This window comes from Canis lupus, chromosome 9 (assembly GCF_048164855.1).
Source record: "Canis lupus baileyi chromosome 9, mCanLup2.hap1, whole genome shotgun sequence".
In the NCBI taxonomy this organism is placed as follows: domain Eukaryota; kingdom Metazoa; phylum Chordata; class Mammalia; order Carnivora; family Canidae; genus Canis; species Canis lupus.
Window position 1 is genome coordinate 15,414,344 of NC_132846.1, and position 18,546 is coordinate 15,432,889.

General features: G+C 36.0%; 1 protein-coding gene and 1 long non-coding RNA gene across 3 annotated transcripts in view; one reads left to right on the top strand and one right to left on the bottom strand.

Moving 5' to 3' along the window:
• Window positions 1-18,546, top strand: part of PRORP (protein only RNase P catalytic subunit) — a 121,413-nt gene that overhangs the window by 52,200 nt on the left and 50,667 nt on the right. The window lies entirely within an intron of this gene.
• Window positions 10,435-18,546, bottom strand: part of LOC140639824 (uncharacterized) — a 75,359-nt gene continuing 67,247 nt past the window's right edge. Inside the window, exon 7 of the long non-coding RNA XR_012036471.1 lies at window positions 10,435-11,917. This is a non-coding gene — a long non-coding RNA (uncharacterized lncRNA). The remainder of the gene's footprint in view (window positions 11,918-18,546) is intronic.

Sequence of the window (18,546 nt, forward strand, 5' to 3'; positions counted from 1 at the left end):
AAAGAGTATGGGTATTTTAAGGTCTCACTACATATTGCCAAATTGCTTTCCAAAATAGTTGTAGCAAGGTATATTCTTAACAAAGCTTCCAAATAGAAGTTCCTTAAAGGTTGCTTATTATATTATTGCCGCAACTATTTAGCTACATTTGTGCAGAATCTATTAAATGGAAAGAACTGGACAATTTCCCCTTCCCCACCCCCCACCCCTGCATTTTTTAGATCAAACATTTAAAACATATGTTAACAAAACTAAATAGTCTAGAAAGGTAATATTCTTGAGTGTCTTATCTGTCCTTTCTATTTCTGTGTGCCTTAAGGTTTTTCATCTTTGTGTGAAGAAGTTTCTGGATATCTTCTGTGGAATCACGCACAGATTATTTATGTTTTTCCCATGAATTCTCTGCATAAAAATTACAAATTCTTGGTCTTTTCCATTAATGGCTAATTATTACATATCCAACAGTGTTCTCTGTAAGTCAGCTCATAGATAAAGAAAGACCAATTTTACCTTCACTATTAAGGGAGTAGCACCATGATTATATATCTTGATCTCAGAGCCTATAGCTTAGGAGTGACAGAGGTCAAGGAGCTAAAAATGTGGCTTATATATAATGTCAGCAGGAACTTGCCAGTTGCTATGTGGAGTTGAGACTTATTGGCAGTTGTCATTGCTAGGGTATGTGCAGCTTTAGCCATACGTATATAACGTGTCTATCTATCCACTCATCACCTCCATTGAGTTAGTTGTATTGGCAGCTCTATGTTGTTTAATATTAACCTCAATCTTAACTTTAGATATTTGTTGAAGGGTTTCTAACAATGCAGTAAAAGGTAGTGATAATTGACACATTTTTCAGAGTAAGGTTCAGAATTTTTAAACAAGGAGAGGTTGTTAAAAACTAATTTTTGTTGGGCAGCCCGGGTGGCTTAGCAGTTTAGCACTGCCTTCGGCCCAGGGTGTGATCCTGAAGACCCGGGATCAAGTCCCACGTTGGGCTCCCTGCATTTAGCCTGCTTCTCCCTCTGCCTGTGTCTCTGCCCCCCCCCCACCCCCATGTCTGTCATGTGTCTGTCATGAATAAATAAAATATTTATTAAAAAAACAAAAAACAAAAACCTGATTTTTGCTTTTTGAAAAGCTGTCACTCAGGCTGCAAACTTCTGTCTGCCAAAACCTTCCCATAGACATTCAAGTATATAAACTTACTTGGTAAATAAGAAAATATTGTTTACAACACATGTGACAAAGACAAAGTGGCATAATTCATTGAAAGAAAAAGCAATAATCAATGTGGAATACAGGTAATACCTCAGTATTCTTCAATCTGTCTTTGCTGTTGGTCCTAAAAGTGATATAAGAGTAAAGATGAAGAACACAAATTCTAAGGAAAATGGTATGTAATATATCATCATGAGGATGTACAGAGCTGTTATGGCTTAAAGTGATTCGGAAGAGTGTTTAACTTAGATGTCAAGGTTTATATTTAAATGTTACTGTGATTCTGAAGAACGAATATGGTATGGGAAAGTAAGGGTTAATGTATGATTTTGTTCACGGAAAAAAAACTTTTTTGCTTAAAAGTTACTACTAAATAAATATTTAATTTGTTTTATCTTACAGTTTCTGATGTCTTTACAGTTACAGATACAAGATATAGTAAATGAAAATGGAGTTTGTAAAGCCCCTGACTAGATTTCCCTTTGGGCATAGTTTAGTATCTTGACCAAGTCATACCTCAATTCTTTAATATCTGCATTGGTTTTCTTTTTCTTTTATTGAGATATAATTTATAAACCATAATAGACTTTTAAAGTGTACAGTCCAGGTGCGCCTGCGTGGCTTAGTGGGTTAAGCATCTGACTCTTAATCTCTGCGCAGGTCTTGACCTCAGAGTCATGAGTTCAGGCCTCACGGTAGGCTCTACCCTAGTTGTGGAGCCTACTTGAAAAAAAGTAAACATAACTAAAAACTTAAAATGTATTTAAGTATACAGTCCAACTTGGCCTTTTGGCTAAGATAATGCATCAAGTGTACTATCCAATGGTTTTTAATATATTCCAAAAGTTTTGCAACCATTATCACTATCTAATTCCAGAATATTTTTATTCCCCCAAAGTAATAACTATACCCATTAGTAGACACTTCGAGTTCCTTCTTCCCCTTAGTCCCTTGGCAACTACTAATCTGCATTCCGTCTTCATGGATTTGCCTATTCTGGACACTTCATATTTTCACTTAGTATGATGTTTCCAAAGTTCATCTGTGTTATAACATGAATACCAATTTATTCCTTTTTATTGTAGAATAATATTCTTTTGTATAGATAGGCCACATTTTACTTATCCATTCATAGTTTGTGGACATTTGGGTTGTTTCCACTTTTTGGCTATTGAGAATAGTGTTGCTGGGAACATTTCACATACAGGCTTTTGTGTGGATATGTTTTCTTTCTTTTTTTTTTTTTAAGTTGTCTTTATTTAGACACTGAGGAATTACCTTCCTGAATGGCACCCCCAAGCATGAAGAATTATGCTTATGCTTATGTTTTCTTCTAAGAGTTCTATAAAATTTACTACTAACCTTGTAGATGTTTTTCAAGTGTAAAGTGTAAATTATGCTTATGCTTATGTTTTCTTCTAAGAGTTCTATAAAATTTACTACTAACCTTGTAGATGTTTTTCAAGTGTAAAGTGTATCCTGCTTATAATATATATATATATATATATCCAGCTTATAACATATATAACATATATATGTATATATATAGCATATATATATATATATAGTTTCAAATTTTCAGAAGAAGGTTCTGGTTTGTATTTTTATTTTGTATTTTTGTTTGTATTTTTTATTTTGAAGAAGAGGGAAGGGTTCTGAATGACCAGCAGATTAATTAGATAGCCTCCATTTTGATAACAGTTAGAGCATCTTATCTGGGAATTACGATGTAGATTCAGTTACTGTTTACTGAACACCTATTCCATGACAGATACTTTTTTAAGATGTGAGGATATGTCTTTAGACCAATAAAAGGTAGGAATTGCTAGGAACATGATTCAACTAATGGTTATATTATCTAAACAAAACATTCGGGGTGCCTGGATGGCTCAGTCAGTTAAATGTCTGCCTTTGGCTCAGGCCGTGATCCCAGCGTCCTGGGATCCAGCTCTGCATTGGGCTCCTTGCTCAGCGGGGAGCCTGCTTCTCCCTCTCCCTCTGACCACTGCTCCCCCTGCTTGTGCACTCTCTGTCTCTGTCAAATAAATAAATAAAATCTTTTTTAAAAATAAAGTAAAAATAAACAAGACATTCATAGTATATTGTGCATGTTGTTGTGTATTAACAGTCATTCTTGTATGTGATTCTTTTCTTAAAAATTTACTAAAAATGTCAGACTAGAGAATAACGTTTACTCAAAATACTTGGATAAGAATTTGTTTTAAATAGGTATTGCAAAACAGTTTTCATAACACTCATTTCTCCAGAATATGTTGTAACTTGGGAGAAACTAAATTTGACTAAATTTTAAATTTTGACTAACTTATTTTACTTATTTTTTAAAGATTTTATTTATTTATTCATGAGAAACACAGAGAGAGAGGCAGAGACACAGGCAGAGGGAGAAGCAGGCTCCATGCAGGAAGCCCGATGCAGGACTCTATCCTGGGACCCTGGGATCACACCCTGAGTCAAAGTGACACTCAACTGCTGAGCTACCCAGGTGTCCCAAATTTTGACTAATTTAAAGTGCCAAGTATGAACTCTTATACCATTGAACCCTTGAGTCAGTCTTTATGTAGCATGTTCATGTTACTTGCTGTAAATTAGAGTATTTTGGATTTTCTTAGGTTGCATTTATTTTCTTTTAATTTAATAAACTTACCGTCTTAGAGCAGTTTTAGGTTCATGAATCTTTTTGTAAACAGCCATTCCCCAACAACATGCTGTTTTGACTCTTACAAATAATTCCAAGGAAAAGCATTGCACAGCCATTTGGGTAGAAATTAAATTGTATTTTTTAAAGCTTAAGTGAGTAGGTAATTAGCACCACCAGCTTCCTAATTGTTTAAGTCAAAAACCAAAGATTCAAGCCTCAATTGTTCTTTTTCACTAGCCCCACATCCAGTTGGCTGGCAAGTTTTATTAGTCATATCCCCCAAGTATCCCATAATCTTATTATTTTTTTCCATCTCCATTAAAATCATTTCTCACTTAAACTCTTATGTGGTTTCCTTCCTTTTTCACCCTTGTTCCAGTGACTTTCACCTATACTTAGAATAAAATCCAAGTTCCTGATCATGGATTATGGTACCTTTCATCATCTGATCTTTCCCTCTCTTTCAGCCCCCTGTTTGTTTTTTTTCTCTCTTTCACTGAATTATGGACACTAGAATTTTTCCTATTCCTCAGATATACCAAACTTATTCCTGCCTCAAGATCTTTGTGCTTGCTATTCCTTCAACTTTTAATATTCTTTCTACATCATCAGCATCTCATAGGTCTTCCCTAGTTCTTCTAAAGTAATCCCAGTCTGCTCTCCTACCTTCTGCCTGTATCTTCAGTCACATCAACCTTATTTACTTTAGTGGTGGATTAAAAATGGCCACAGATTCTTTGCAGTTCGTCTTATCAGGAGATGGAGTCTGTTTCCTCATCTCTTGAATCTGGGCTTGCTTAATGATTTGCTTTGATGAATAGAATGTGGCATAAGTGACATTATGGAAGTTCCAGGCAAGGAGTTCAAGGGGCCATGCAGCTATGCTGTCACTCTCTGGGAACCAGAGCCTTGTAAACAAGCCCGTGTTAGTCTCCTTGAGGATGAGATGCCACATGGAAAGAGAGGGAGAGGGAGAACGAGGACAACCATCCCAGCTAAGGCTCTGACATGTGAGTAAGGTCATCTGGAACCTGCCAACTGACAACACATGGATTGGCCTAACCAATACCATGTAGACCACAGGAACTATCTAGCCGAACCCAATCCAAATTGTCAACCCTTAGTACTGTGAGAAAATAACTGGTTATTTTAACCCAAGTTTTGGGGTAGTTAATTATACAGCAATAGTTAACTTATTAAATACCTTCATAACACTTCAGTGCATGTCTTGTTTACTTTATTAATCTCCATCAGAATATAAATGCCTTAAGATTGAAGATCTTGTGCAGCTTATTCACAGTTACATTCTCAGCACTAAGGAAAGGGCCTCGCACATAATAAATTGCCCAGTAGGTACCTAGTAAATGAATGAAAGAATGAACAAGTGGATATACAGTAAATTGTATAACTTGTCAGAAATAGCATCTATTTTTCAGGATTAATTCTAAAAGACTTCTTGAGTTTCAGTCTTTGTACCCTAGTCCACTTGCTAGTGTCACTTAACCTTCTCATGCCTTATGTAAAGATTAAATCGGGTAATTCTTAAAAAGCACTGATTGCAATACCTGGCATATAGTCCAATTAATTTAAACAGAAAAGAAAAAGAACTACCTTGTGAATCCATTTAGTTGTCTATGGCCTTAAGTTTTTTTTTTTTTAATTTATTTATTTATAGAGACACAGCTAGAGAGAGACACAGAGACACAGCTAGAGAGAGAGGCAGAGACACAGGCAGAGGGAGAAGCAGGCACCATGCAGGGAGCCTGATGTGGGACTCGATCCCGGGTCTCCAGGATCACGCCCTTGGCTGCAGGCAGCACTAAACCGCTGCGCCACCGGGGCTGCCCTGGCCTTAAGTTTCTAGGAACAATAGCATGGTAGTTTTTTGTGATGTGTTTAGTCTCCTAATTTAAATAACTGACAATCTCCTCTTTTAATTTTTTTAGTTTGAGGGTCTTCATTTTTTTTTCAAGATTTTATTTATTTATTCATGAGAGACACACAGAGAGAGACAGAAACACAGGCAGAGGGAGAAGCAGGCTCCATGCAGGGAGCCCAATGTAGGACTCAATCTCCAGACTTGGGATCACACCCTGAGCCAAAGGTAGATGCTCAACCACTGAGCCACCCAGGCGTCCCAAGAGTTCTTTTTTTTTTTTTTTTTTTTTTAACTGATGCTTAGATTCTAAACTTGAGTGTCTAAATTAATGGCTTACTTTTCTATAAAATAATTAAATAAGGAATATATTAACCATATAGAGAAAATAAAAGATTATTAGTATTAGGATATGTTATGCTGCAGTAATAAACCCCAAATTTGGGTGGCTTAAAACAAATTATTTCTTGTACATGCTACATGTTCATTGTGGATCCTCTGTGTCATCATCATTCTTGTCCCCCATGAGACTCAGAATAACTTTCTGAGATATTCCCAGTCACTGTGACAGAGGGAAAAGGGAAGGTGGTAGAGCACACACTGACTCATAAAGCATCTACTCAGATATGATACCTATCACTTCTCATAATTTATTAGCAGCTAATGCAAGCTATGCAGCTACACCTTAGTTCAGTAAGATAAGGGAGGCAATCCTACTACATGTACCCAGAAGGAGAAAGAGAATTAGTATTTTTGAACAGCTCTAATGACGGCTGTACTGGGGTTGGTGATGTCTTGTTTGGTATAATGGTCAAAGTCTAGCCCAGGAGCTAGAAATGAGTTTCAACATGACCATGCAAACTGTCTTTGCCTGGGTTCTTTTTTTTCGATGTCAGTTTCCTTCACCATGGTTTTATGTGGAAAGAACTAATGCGTTTGTTGATCATTTTTTCTAGAATGATCAGGTTGAAATTCTAAAGTCTCCATGACTCATAGTTTACACATACTTTCACAACTTTCATTTTTAAGATGGGTTTTTCTTTTGAGTCACCGAGTCATCATTAATAATTGGCAATGTGAGATTGCCTGGAGAAGACAGAGGCACTTTACTAACCTTTCATCTAAAAAATAAAAGGATATAGGGGATCCCTGGGTGGCTGAGCGGTTTAACGCCTGCCTTTGGCCCCGGCCCGGATTGAGTCCCACATGGGGCTCCCTGCATGGAGCCTGCTTCTCCCTCTGCCTGTGTCTCTGCCTCTCTCTGTCTCTCTCTCTGTCTCTCATGAATTAAAAAAAATAAAAAAATTAAAAAATAAAAAAATTTAAAAAAAAAGGATATAAAGTGGAAAGCTTCTTATCTCTAGTTTATCTCTGTCTCCACACACACACACACACACACACACACACACACACACACAAACACACACACTCTCCTACCCATAAGTCCTAGTGTCTTTGTTCCTTGCTCCTTTTGCAGCTTGCATTTTGGGCTTTCAGTTGTTCATAAGCTCCTTTAGTAGAGGGGGTATAGGGAAAAAGTACATCATTTTAGATAATCTTACTAGCTGTTCAAAACTCTACTACCAATTTTTGTAGATAACTGAGAATTGGTTAAAATAGCTTCTGCAGAATGAAAATTTATAATGTAATTTAAAAGAATTACGACCAGAGATCAGCATTGAATGCTTTCATTCTTATAGCATGCTTGGGGCATTGAATAGAAAGCAGTTTGATGGAAACACTGCAGAATTTGTTTTGATTGCCATCTCTTAGTTGGTTTTACTACAGTGAGAGAAAAATGGAGACGTGGGTCTTAGCCATTAAAGGTCATTTGGCAGTAGCATTTACTTGGCAATGAGTTTTCTTTTTTTCCTGCCACCCAAGTTATTTTATTTCTTTCTGTTGATTTATATAACCTCTTACAAATGTTTCAATACCATAAAGAACCTAAGATACAGTAAACTATGCTTGGTGGCTTTTTTTGTGTGTGTATATATAAAATCTTGGGCATATTTTTTTTGCCCAAATTGTAGAAATACTGTGGAGTTTAATACCAACTGTGCTTGAAATTATCTTTTAATGATGTTAAAGTAGCAAAGAAACTCTTAAATACTTTACTGTGTTTGCAATGGCAAATGTTAGATTAAGTATTGAAGTATTTTTATTATACCTCTGCAACTTTTAAATACTTTTCTCCATATAATTGCTCCTCCTGCTTAAAGACTAGCTCTTAAGGTCTGGCTTTAGAGGTAGAAGGTCTTGTTCCTTGGTGTCAAAACAAGGATGTCGTGCTGCTACTGTTGCCTTCAAAGAACATGTACTACCCCCATGTTTGCTCTGAGAAGGTGTTTGAGTAATTTTTTTCTATATTGAAATCTAGAATCAAAAACTTGTCATTTTTCCCAGTTTACTTTCGTAAGTTTTATTGATTACTAATGATTGGAAATAAGTGATTGAAGATTATTTCTAAATATTTTCTTAATTTTAGTCAACTGGTTAACAAGTTTCTTTCCAGTGGAATTTAAGGAGTGGTTCTTGGGGCACCTATGTGGCACAGTCAGTTAAGCTACCGATTCTTAGTTTCAGCTCAGGTCAGGATCTCAGGGTAGTGAGATTGAGCTGAGCCCTGCTACAGGCACCATGCTCAGCATGGAGTCTACTTGAGATTCTCTCTCCTTCTCCCTCTTGCCCCTCCTGCTTGTGTTTGCTCTCTTTCTCTAAAATAAATAAATTTAAAAAGTGATTCTTTCAGTGTTTTTAAGGGCAGGAGTTATAGGAACAATTATTAATCCAGTTATTTCTAGGTTAAACTCTAATCCAGGATAGCACATTTTATTTTATCTGAATTACATATTTCTACAAATATTTATTATATTTCTTTAGAAAAAACTAACTTATTCTTAAAGATAAGAAACTTTAAAATAAATATGTAGTATTATAAACTTAACCACTAATGATTCTGCTGTATTTTAGAATATTGATTCTCAGACTTTAGTGAGCCTCAGAATCACTTTGAGGGCTTTTTAAAACAGGATGCTGGCCCTATACACCCAGAGTTCCTGATTCAGAAGGACTCAATTTACATTTCTAAAAAGTTCCTAGGTAGTGCTGATGCTGCTGGTTTGGGGACCACATTTTGAGAACCACTATTATATAAAAGCAGTTTCTCAGAAGTGTGTTCATATTGCTTTACAAAAATAAGCAATTTATAAAAGTCAAACACTCAAAATTATTAGAAGTCTTAATGATTCTTAGATTGGGAATCTCTTTTTTTAACTGACTTTATGAAACTCATTTTAAGGTACTGAAACGGTCCTAAGAATAATATACTTCTTCCACTTTCAAAATAGAAGTTTGTCATATTTCCATAACCAACTAGTAGTATATATCAAGTACTTGTATTATAAGTATACAATTGTATATTTAAATTTTATATTATTTATAATATATTATAAATTATATATATACTTTATATAATATATACTAATTATAATATTAGAAGTATTATCAAGTAGTTCTATTAGCATTATGATGATTTTAAGGTACCTAGAGTACTCATTACACCTTCTTGACTCGTAAGAGTTCTATTTTGGCATGTGACTGCTGGAATAGTTTATACCACTTAGAATGGTTCTTACATGTACTGACTGCTAATGGGGTGTATGATCAAGTACCACATAAGTGGGTTTTGGGTGAAGTAATCAAGGGAGTAAGTAGAAAGCTGAATGAAGCCAGGCAAAATTTCTATAATGAATTTGACCTTATATCTCTTTCTTTCCAGATATCCCCAAAAGGGTATATTTTGCATGGTGTTTGAAACAAAATTTCCCTGATTGCATTAGTCAGCCAAATGATTGTATGTCTTAGAACAGCATTGTTAGGAATACAGCGTTGCCAGGCTCCCATATCTGTTTTCTCTCTGACAGAATATTAATGGCAAGTTGATTCTTCTCTTGATGTGCCCCTGATAATGTTTGTGTGATAACTACTTGGGGTGTTGTGAGATTGTCTATGTGAATCATTGTGGTATACCTTGCTTCTATGGCAGTATTTTTTTTTTTAAAGCTCCTTAAAGAGCCAGTTTTCTTTTCTTTTTTTTTTTTTTTTTTAGATTTTATTTATTCGTGAGAGACACAGGGTGGGGGGTGAGGGAGAGAGAGAGAGAGAGAGAGATAGAGGCAGGCAGAGATACAGGCAGAGGGAGAAGCAGGCTCCATGCACGGAGCCTGACGCGGGACTCAATCCCGGGTCTCCAGGATCACGCCCTGGGCTGAAGGCAGCGCTAAACCACTGAGCCACCCGGGCTGCCCTATGGCAGTATTTTAAAACACACTTCTTAGGAATGTGCTAGGTAGAACTACCTGTGAAAATATAATACCCACTTTAACCAAAATTTTAAAATACATATTATTAAATCTGCAAGGTAAACAGCAGTTCCAGAATGAGTAGTAAATTAACTTAACTATGTTTTTGAAGTTTTATAAATTGTTCATACCTAATTATTATGACAGTGGTACTATTTTATTAGTCATTAATTTTGTGTTAAAATATTTATTTCAAAATAACAGGTCTTTTCCCTTTTAAAATAGTTTCTGTTTCAGACTTCTAACTCTTGGAAGGCTGATTTTTCTCTCAATAACAATTAAGATGAATTCAAAGCTTAGATTTTATTGCAGTATTTCACTTAGACATTTTTTTTTTTCAAAATAGTATTAGGAAGAGTATGTAGTTCCTTCAGGTTTATCCTCCCCACTCCAGAGTAGGTACTCTTTATTTTTAGATTATTTCTGTTTTGCTTTGTTCTATGAGATAAAAGATGATTATAATGATGTATGCACTGCAAAAAATAAACTTAAAATAAGTTAAAATAAAGGTAAGATAAGAGCACAAAGGGAAAATAAGTTTAGGAAAAATTAGAAGTTTAAGGTTGGCCCACAAAATTCATACCAATGAAGTGCTCTAGTAATTTAGCTGTAAATTCTATCCACAAACTTGAAGATGAAAACGTGAGTGCCAAAGAGCAGGGATTCATCCTTTTATCTTCCTGCACATCATTCATAAGCACTCCACACTACATTTATAAACACCCTCTTTACCTAAAGAGATTCTCAAAGGGGCCAGGATGGGCTTGAGAAAGAGTTAAGATATATCAGTAAGTGGAGAAGTTTGAAGACACATAATTCTGGTACACTTTCTAAGGAAGTTATTTCCACTGTAAGATTCACTGATTTTGAGGATTCACATAGTTCATCAGATCAAATGGAAACAAACTGTTTAGAGAAAGTACCATTATTCCTAATATTTAAACCAACTAAAACAAAATAAAATAAAATAAAAAACAAAATGAGTTCTGTTGTAGGCCCTTTCAGTACAGGGCATGTGGGCATTGTGAGTGCTCTTTACAGCATCCTTGTTAGGAATAAATGAATGAAAAAAAAAAAGGAATAAATGAATGGATTGTGTAAAGGAGTCAGCAGTAAAGGAGTGAGAAACACAGTTATATGAGCTTGAGAGAACAGGCCTCAATAACTCCATATCACTAGTGCTATCTCAGGTTGGTCAGAAGGCCCAGTAGCAGGACTCATGCTTATTGACCTCTTTGGAAAATGGAAAGCTGATTCTTCACTTTGGATTCACAGTAATCCGTAGCAGTACTAGACCTTGTTTTAAAAATTTATAATTTTATTGCAGTTTTAAAAAAATCTGGTCAGGAAGTATATATCCCTAATATACCTCCTATAGAGTAAGCACTCTTAAGATTTAAAGAGATACTCAGGTGGGTTGGAGTATCAGAATTGCCTTTGGTATTTGTTAAGTAATTATGGCAAACATCATTTCTTTAATGTGGGGCGGGGGAGAGCTTGCAAATGCAACATTATTTAGTCAGTAGAGCATTTTTTCACTCTGTTTTGTGTAACTCATAAATGCCTAGAAATTGCTTGTGTATATAAAGTTACAGAATTAATCTAAATTGAAGTTTTCCAGTTATCGTAGATCTCCCTCTCCAGAAAAGATCTACACATCCTATGATATGAATGGCAGGAAAACCTCTTGAAAATTTTCTCATCGGTTTAGGAAAGAGATAACAGGCAATCTTCCTGGGTTTAAGCTTAGAAGATAAATGGAAACAGCACTTCCTCTTCAAATGGACCAAAATAACCCTGCAAAATATACATAAAGTGTTTTATCAATATCAGTCTTTTACCAAAATAAGAACTTGAAAGTGAAAATTGCAAAGCCACATAGTTTCATGGTTGTAAAAACATTCTAAGTTTACCAAATTCTTAATTACTTGCCAGTGTTTTGTTTTATTAATTCCATTTCAATGTCCATCACCTGGTTATCACTCTTGACATGTCATCAGAAAGAAAAAATAACATATAGCTGACAACATCTGTCATAGGATCTCATCCAGAATACCACCTTACATTTAATTCATCATGTCTCATTAGACTCCTCTTCCCTGTGAGTTTCTAAGACTTTATTTTGAAGACCTTGACAGTTTTGAGGAGTGCTGGGCAGTTATTACATAGAATGTCCCTCAACTGGAATTTGTGTGATGTCTTTCTCATGATTAGCCTCAGATTTTAGATTTTGGGGGGAAAGACCATAAAGGTAAAGTACTGGCCCTATAACATCACATAAAAGGTATAGTATCAACATGACTTATCCTTATTGATACTAACTTTGATCACCTGGCTGAGGAAGGGTTTGTCAGGTTTCTCCAATACGAAGTTTTTTTTCCCCTCTTTTCATGCTGTAATCTTTGGAAGGAAGTCAGTGTGCAACCATGCATGGGGTGGGGGGGAATGGTTGTATGCTTTACCTCTTTAGAGGCAGAATATTTACATAAATTATTTTAAATTCCCATGTAGAAATATGGGAAATTTGTATATTCTCTATTTACTTATTTATTTAATCCTTATTTATAATAGTATGTACTCATGGTGTTTTTATTTTATATTTTGGGTTATAATCTAATATTTATTTTGTTCAAATTAGTCTGGCTTTGGCAATTGCAAACTTTTTATTGGCTCCTGTCTCTTTGACATACCCCCATCATTGTGCAGTTTTTTGAGCACTTCTTTGCCGTCTGGCACCACAGTATACCTAATTTGTACAGTGTTCTTTTTTAAAAGCTAAAAACCATAGATAATTAGGTTGGCTGCTTCAATCTTCTTTGAAGGAAAAGTTATCAAGATTATCGGAATTATAAAAAAGACTGGCTAGTATTTTTTTCTACTTTTACTCCATTTTTCAATATCTGATAATATTTGTTTCTGCCACTTAGTCTAACAGTTTTGCCCAGTCACCTTTGATTTTTTCTTCGAGGTTAGTCTTACTTATGGATTGCCTGTTTTGGAGGATCAATGTGTATTTGGGATTTTCTTTTTCCTTTTCTTTTTCCTTAGTAGTGAGTAGGAAATGTACAGCTCAAAGGAGAAATTGAAAAATCAGTATAATCTTGTTCAGAGCAGCTCTCCTATTACTATTCTCAAATAATCAAAAAAGTGGCTGTTACCCAACTGATAAACATTAGTTACTTCCGAAGGGAAAGGTTATATAGAATGTTGGTTTTCTATATTACATATTGCATAGTGTTAGAATTTTTTTAAACAACAAATATATATTTCCTTTATAATCTGGAAAAAATAAAGGTTTATTTTTAGAGTCAGTGGAAATGCAAAGAAAAAAACTTACCCTTTCTGTGGTTTGAAATGCTTTGGAACTTAAAGACTTTTCCCCCACACTGATGTTCTCAAAATTTTTGGTTATTTTTCATTAATATTGTTTACCAGTACCTGTACTAGTGAAATTGGCACATCTGTCCAGTTGTTTTATGTAATTGTAATGCCTGCTTTAGCATTTGACAATTATTTGGGGTTCTCTGACAATTGTTTCAAGTGTGTAAGACTTCTTTTTAACAAATTTTTAAATATATTGTTAGTAAAGACCGCTTTTATGGTATCTTACAAAAAGACATAGAGTTGTTTTGGTGTGTTGCTTTAGAAGGAATAGGTGGGAATCTTTCCCACTCTTTCTTTGTTCTGCTACTTGTCATGCTATCCTGAGATTTTCTTTCTTTCTTTATATCCACGGTGTTTTCTGTTCTGTGCGTGCTGACCCTTACCGCCTGAGATTCCTTCTGGTTTTTTTGTGGGTTTTTTTTTGCTTTTCTCTCTCTCTCCTTTAACCCACCAACTCAAGGACCCTGTCAACTTAAGGAAACCCCTCTCCACATTTTCCCTGGGATATGACATGGTCTCAAAATAAGAATGTCACTGCAGCCAGTAATCTGTATGTTTTCTAGCTCTAGTAGGCAATAGCTTCACTCTCTTTATTGCCTTACTGCCACATTCTACCCCTACCCCTTACCAAGAGCCCTGTGTTTAAATTCTCAATCTAGTTATGCCATTTGGAAAATAAGATATTCTAAGATTTAATAGCAGAAGGAATAAATAAAACCTTGGTAGAGTTTTATTTACATTTCTTTGTGCTACTGTAGAAGCCATAAAATCTTTTTGTCCTCTCCATGTGTTCTTATTTTTATTTCAGTACAACATAAAACAACCAAACATTTGTTTTATGTAACTCCAAACCAGAAGGTTTTCTTTTACTATGTATTTTGTTTGATGGAGTTTAAATACAGCATAGTCGCTTTCTAATAAAATCTACAAATCAACAAAAGTAAATTTAATTATCTGTGCTCAGATTCAGTTTAATAAATATTAAGTGACTATTATGTGGTTCTGGAAATGACCATATGGCTTGCCCTGAGAAAACTCACAGCTCTGAAGTGATAAGACATACACGATTCCGGGGAGGGACGGCATATGAACACCGTCAGTGAGATGTAAATAAGGAGGTTGAGGAAAGACTTCATGAAGAGGGTGGCATTTGAGATAAACTTCCTCAGGCTGAGTTAGTGGAGAGGGTATTCTAAGCAGAGACAGCAGTTTGAGTCATGAGGGTTTAGAGGCAGAAAATAAAGGCATACTTGAAGAATAGTGAGTAGACCCCTAGTAGCTGGAGCATATCTTACTTGTTTGGTAGTAGCGGGACATGAGGTCAAGAATGTTGGTTATGGGGATCCCTGGGTGGCGCAGCGGTTTAGCGCCTGCCTTTGGCCCAGGGCGCGATCCTGGAGACCCGGGATCGAATCCCACATCAGGCTCCCGGTGCATGGAGCCTGCTTCTCCCTCTGCCTATGTCTCTGCCTCTCTCTCTCTCTCTCTCTCTCTCTCTCTCTCTCTCTGTGTGACTATCATAAATAAATAAAAATTTATAAAAAAAAAAAAAAGAATGTTGGTTATGGCCCTGGTTTGGAACACCTTAAATATCATATTGTGAAGGGTCCGAATTTTCTTTCAGTTATTCAGCAGCTAGGTTGAGGATACAGTGGTAAATAAAAACAGGCATGATCATTGTCCCCATGGAGTTTTTAGCCTGACGTTATAATAATCCTAGAAATACAGGTAAATATGCAAGTGTGATAAGTGGTACCAAGCAAACAAAAAAAGGTACAAGGTCCTATGAAGACATTTAAGAAAAAAACTTGACCTAGATAAGGAGATCAGGGAAGGTTTCCTTGAAGATATAGCAAGTGAGTTAAGATCAGAGGGATGAATAGGAGTTAACTAGGTAAAGAAAGATAACAAAGAAGGATGAAAAGAGCATTTTGGGTGGAGAGAATAGCATGTGCAAAGGCCCTTACTGGGGGCTGGGTAACAGAAAAATGGAAAGTATGAGAGACTGAAAGGTCAGAATGGTAGCAGAAAGGGTCCAGACCTTGTAACTTCAAGGACTTGGGTCTTTATCCTAAGATTGCTAGAAAACAGGGAATTGACATAATCCAGTTTTCATTTTAAAAGTATAATTCTGGCTACAGTGTGGAAAGTGAATCAGTGATTTCCAATCAAGGTGGTTCCATAAATTCACACTTCGATGTACCACTTCTGCACCAAATACGTATCAATGATAGATGAACTTACAGAAACTGCAAACCAAAAGGATATTGCCAAGCTCAAAAACAAAAGAAAACATAAAGGAAATCTTGAGTAGAGCTAAAACTATTGGCCTGCTTGGTTCTGAGTCCTAGAATAGGCATGGAGACAGGGATTTCAACTCCTTTGGGATAGTAAAGACTAAAAGTGTGCAAGGTGAGATGGGGCAAAGTCAGATTTATTTTTTAGAAGTGGAGCAAGAGTGAGGCTTCTCAAAATGGCAAAAGAATCTAAGGTAAGGAGGGGGAAAAAAACCCTTATAACTACCATTTGAAGTCAATGGCCTGTAACTCTCTCTCAAAACAATAAAAATAAAGTACGTTTTATATGCTCAGATTCAAATTAATATATTCCATTTAAGGCAAACAAGAAAATATTAAATAAAAACAGGCAGAAATGAAACAAGAACCAGATGAATGTTTAAAAGAATCAGTTAGAATTCTTGAATGAAAAATAGTCATTGAAATAATTCAGTGATATGATAAACCCTAGACTGGCCACAATTAAAGAATTTATTAATTGGAAGTTGGTACTGAGAAACTCACCCAGAATAAAGCATAGAAATATAGATTTAGAGAGGCAGAGACTAGTTGGAAATGGATGAATCTTCAGATATTTAGGAAATAAAACTGAGAGAATTTGATAACTGGATGGGAGTATGTGAACTGGAGAAAGAGATCAAGGATGACATCAGCATATGGATTTGTTTAACTGGTTGGAAGGTGATGCCCTTTACTGAGAATTTGAAAGACATTTGGAGGGAAAATTGTGAGTCTGGCTTTGGATGTATCTAGTTTGATGCTTCTAGGGTATCCAAAAGGAGATACTTAATAGATAGTTGGGCATATAGCCCTAGAGTTCAGAAGAGAGGTCTGGGCAGCAGATAGAAATATTTTCAAATGCCTGTGGGTGATAATTAAAATCATATGAAAGGAGAAAGAAATTCTAAGACTGAGCTTTAAGGTATTTTAATATATAACTGTGTAGTAGAGGATACGCTTGCCAGAGGACATGGAAGAGTACCTGCAGAAATTGGAGGTTAACTAGACAAGTATGTTATGGCAGCCAAAGGAAGAGAATGTTTCAAAAGGCAGGCAGAGATTAATATTGTCAAATGTTAACACAACAATCATGGAGAATGAGGATCAGGAAGGGTCACTGAATATAGTGATAAGGAGATGATTGGTTGACTCTAGAGTAAGCTATGGAAGTGGAGGGAAGGGAGAAGCAGCCAAATGGAGTAGCTTGCAGGTTGTATAGGAAAAACACACTATGTGTCTCTCTTTTATCACTGACACAGAACATGACACACTTAAACTCTGTCACCAGATGTTTTCACACATCAGGCAATTATCTGTGATATCAGCTGGTTGTCCTACAATTGAATAAAGTTTTTTGACACTAGGAATTAGTGCCGACTCCATAGGTCAAGGGCTGAGTTCCACAAGACTTCACATCCCCTTCAGACATTAGTTGCAAGTCCCAGGTTGTCACCTGTACTTCTGACTGATTGCTGTAAATTGGAAGTTCCCACGACCCCTCTTTGAGTTTTATCGTTTACTAGAATGGCTCTCAGAACTCGGGGAAACACTTACTTAAGGTTACTAGTTTATTATATAATAAAGGATAATGTAAAGAGTACAGATGAACAGCCAGATGAAGAGATACATAGGGAAAGGTCTAGAGAGGTCCCAAGTATGGGAGCTTCCATACAGAAGGAATTGGGGTGTGCCACCCTCCTGGTATATAGATGTATTGAGCAGCTCTCCAAATCCCATACTTTAGGATTTTTATGGAGGCTTCATCATGTGGGCATGATCATTAATTCCCAGCCCCTCTTCATTTCCTGGAGAGTGGAGGGCTGGAGCTGAAATTTCCAAGCTTCTAATCATGGCTTGGCCTTTCTGGTGACTGTCCCTCATGCTGAAACTATCCAGGAGCCCATCAAGAGTCACCTCATTAGAACAAAAGACACTACTATCACCCAGGAAATTCCAAGGGTTTTAGGAGCTCTGTGCCAGGAATCAGGGGCAGAGACCAATATGTATACTTCCTATATTTCGCAAGTAATGATGGAAATTGAGACAGGAAGCAGGGAGGATAGAAATAGGGCAGTATTTGGAAGGGATAAAGTGAGTGGACAAGTGGGAGAAGATCCAGATAGGGGTTGAAGCTGACTGTGTAAGAGGAAAGGAGCGAGTGATAGTGAATTCAGGAACATAGAAAACGATAGGGTCCAAAGCATAGAGGGAGGAATTAGGCAAAACAACAAATGTGGAGGGAAAGAGATGCAGATATTTTCCAAGAGAAATATACTGTTTGACTATGGAACTTTTTTCACAGAGCATTTTGAAGGACATATTCTTCAAAATACACTTGGGGTAGATTTTGCCTTAAAACATGACTGCCTTCTGAATTTTCTAAGTCATCAAGTACTATTCACTTCTTATATGAGAAGCTATGGCAGATTTTCAAAATTAGTGTTTTTAATGCTTTTTAATCCTTTATTCCAGAATAAATTAAAAGTAATTTTAGATAGCAAAATGTTCTTTACACTTTCTTTTTTTTTGTTGTTCTTTACACTTTCTTAACATTAGTTTGTAATAGCAAAGAAATTGTATATTAATGTAAATTTCAACCTTATTTAACTTTGCTTGATTTTGCCACTAGTAACATCTAGATTTTAGTATAAGGGTGTTCTTTTGATAGAATTGAACATTTTGTTAGTGTGTTGAGACAAATAAATCTGAAAATCCAGCAAGAACATCCTAAAGGTTTTTTTTTTA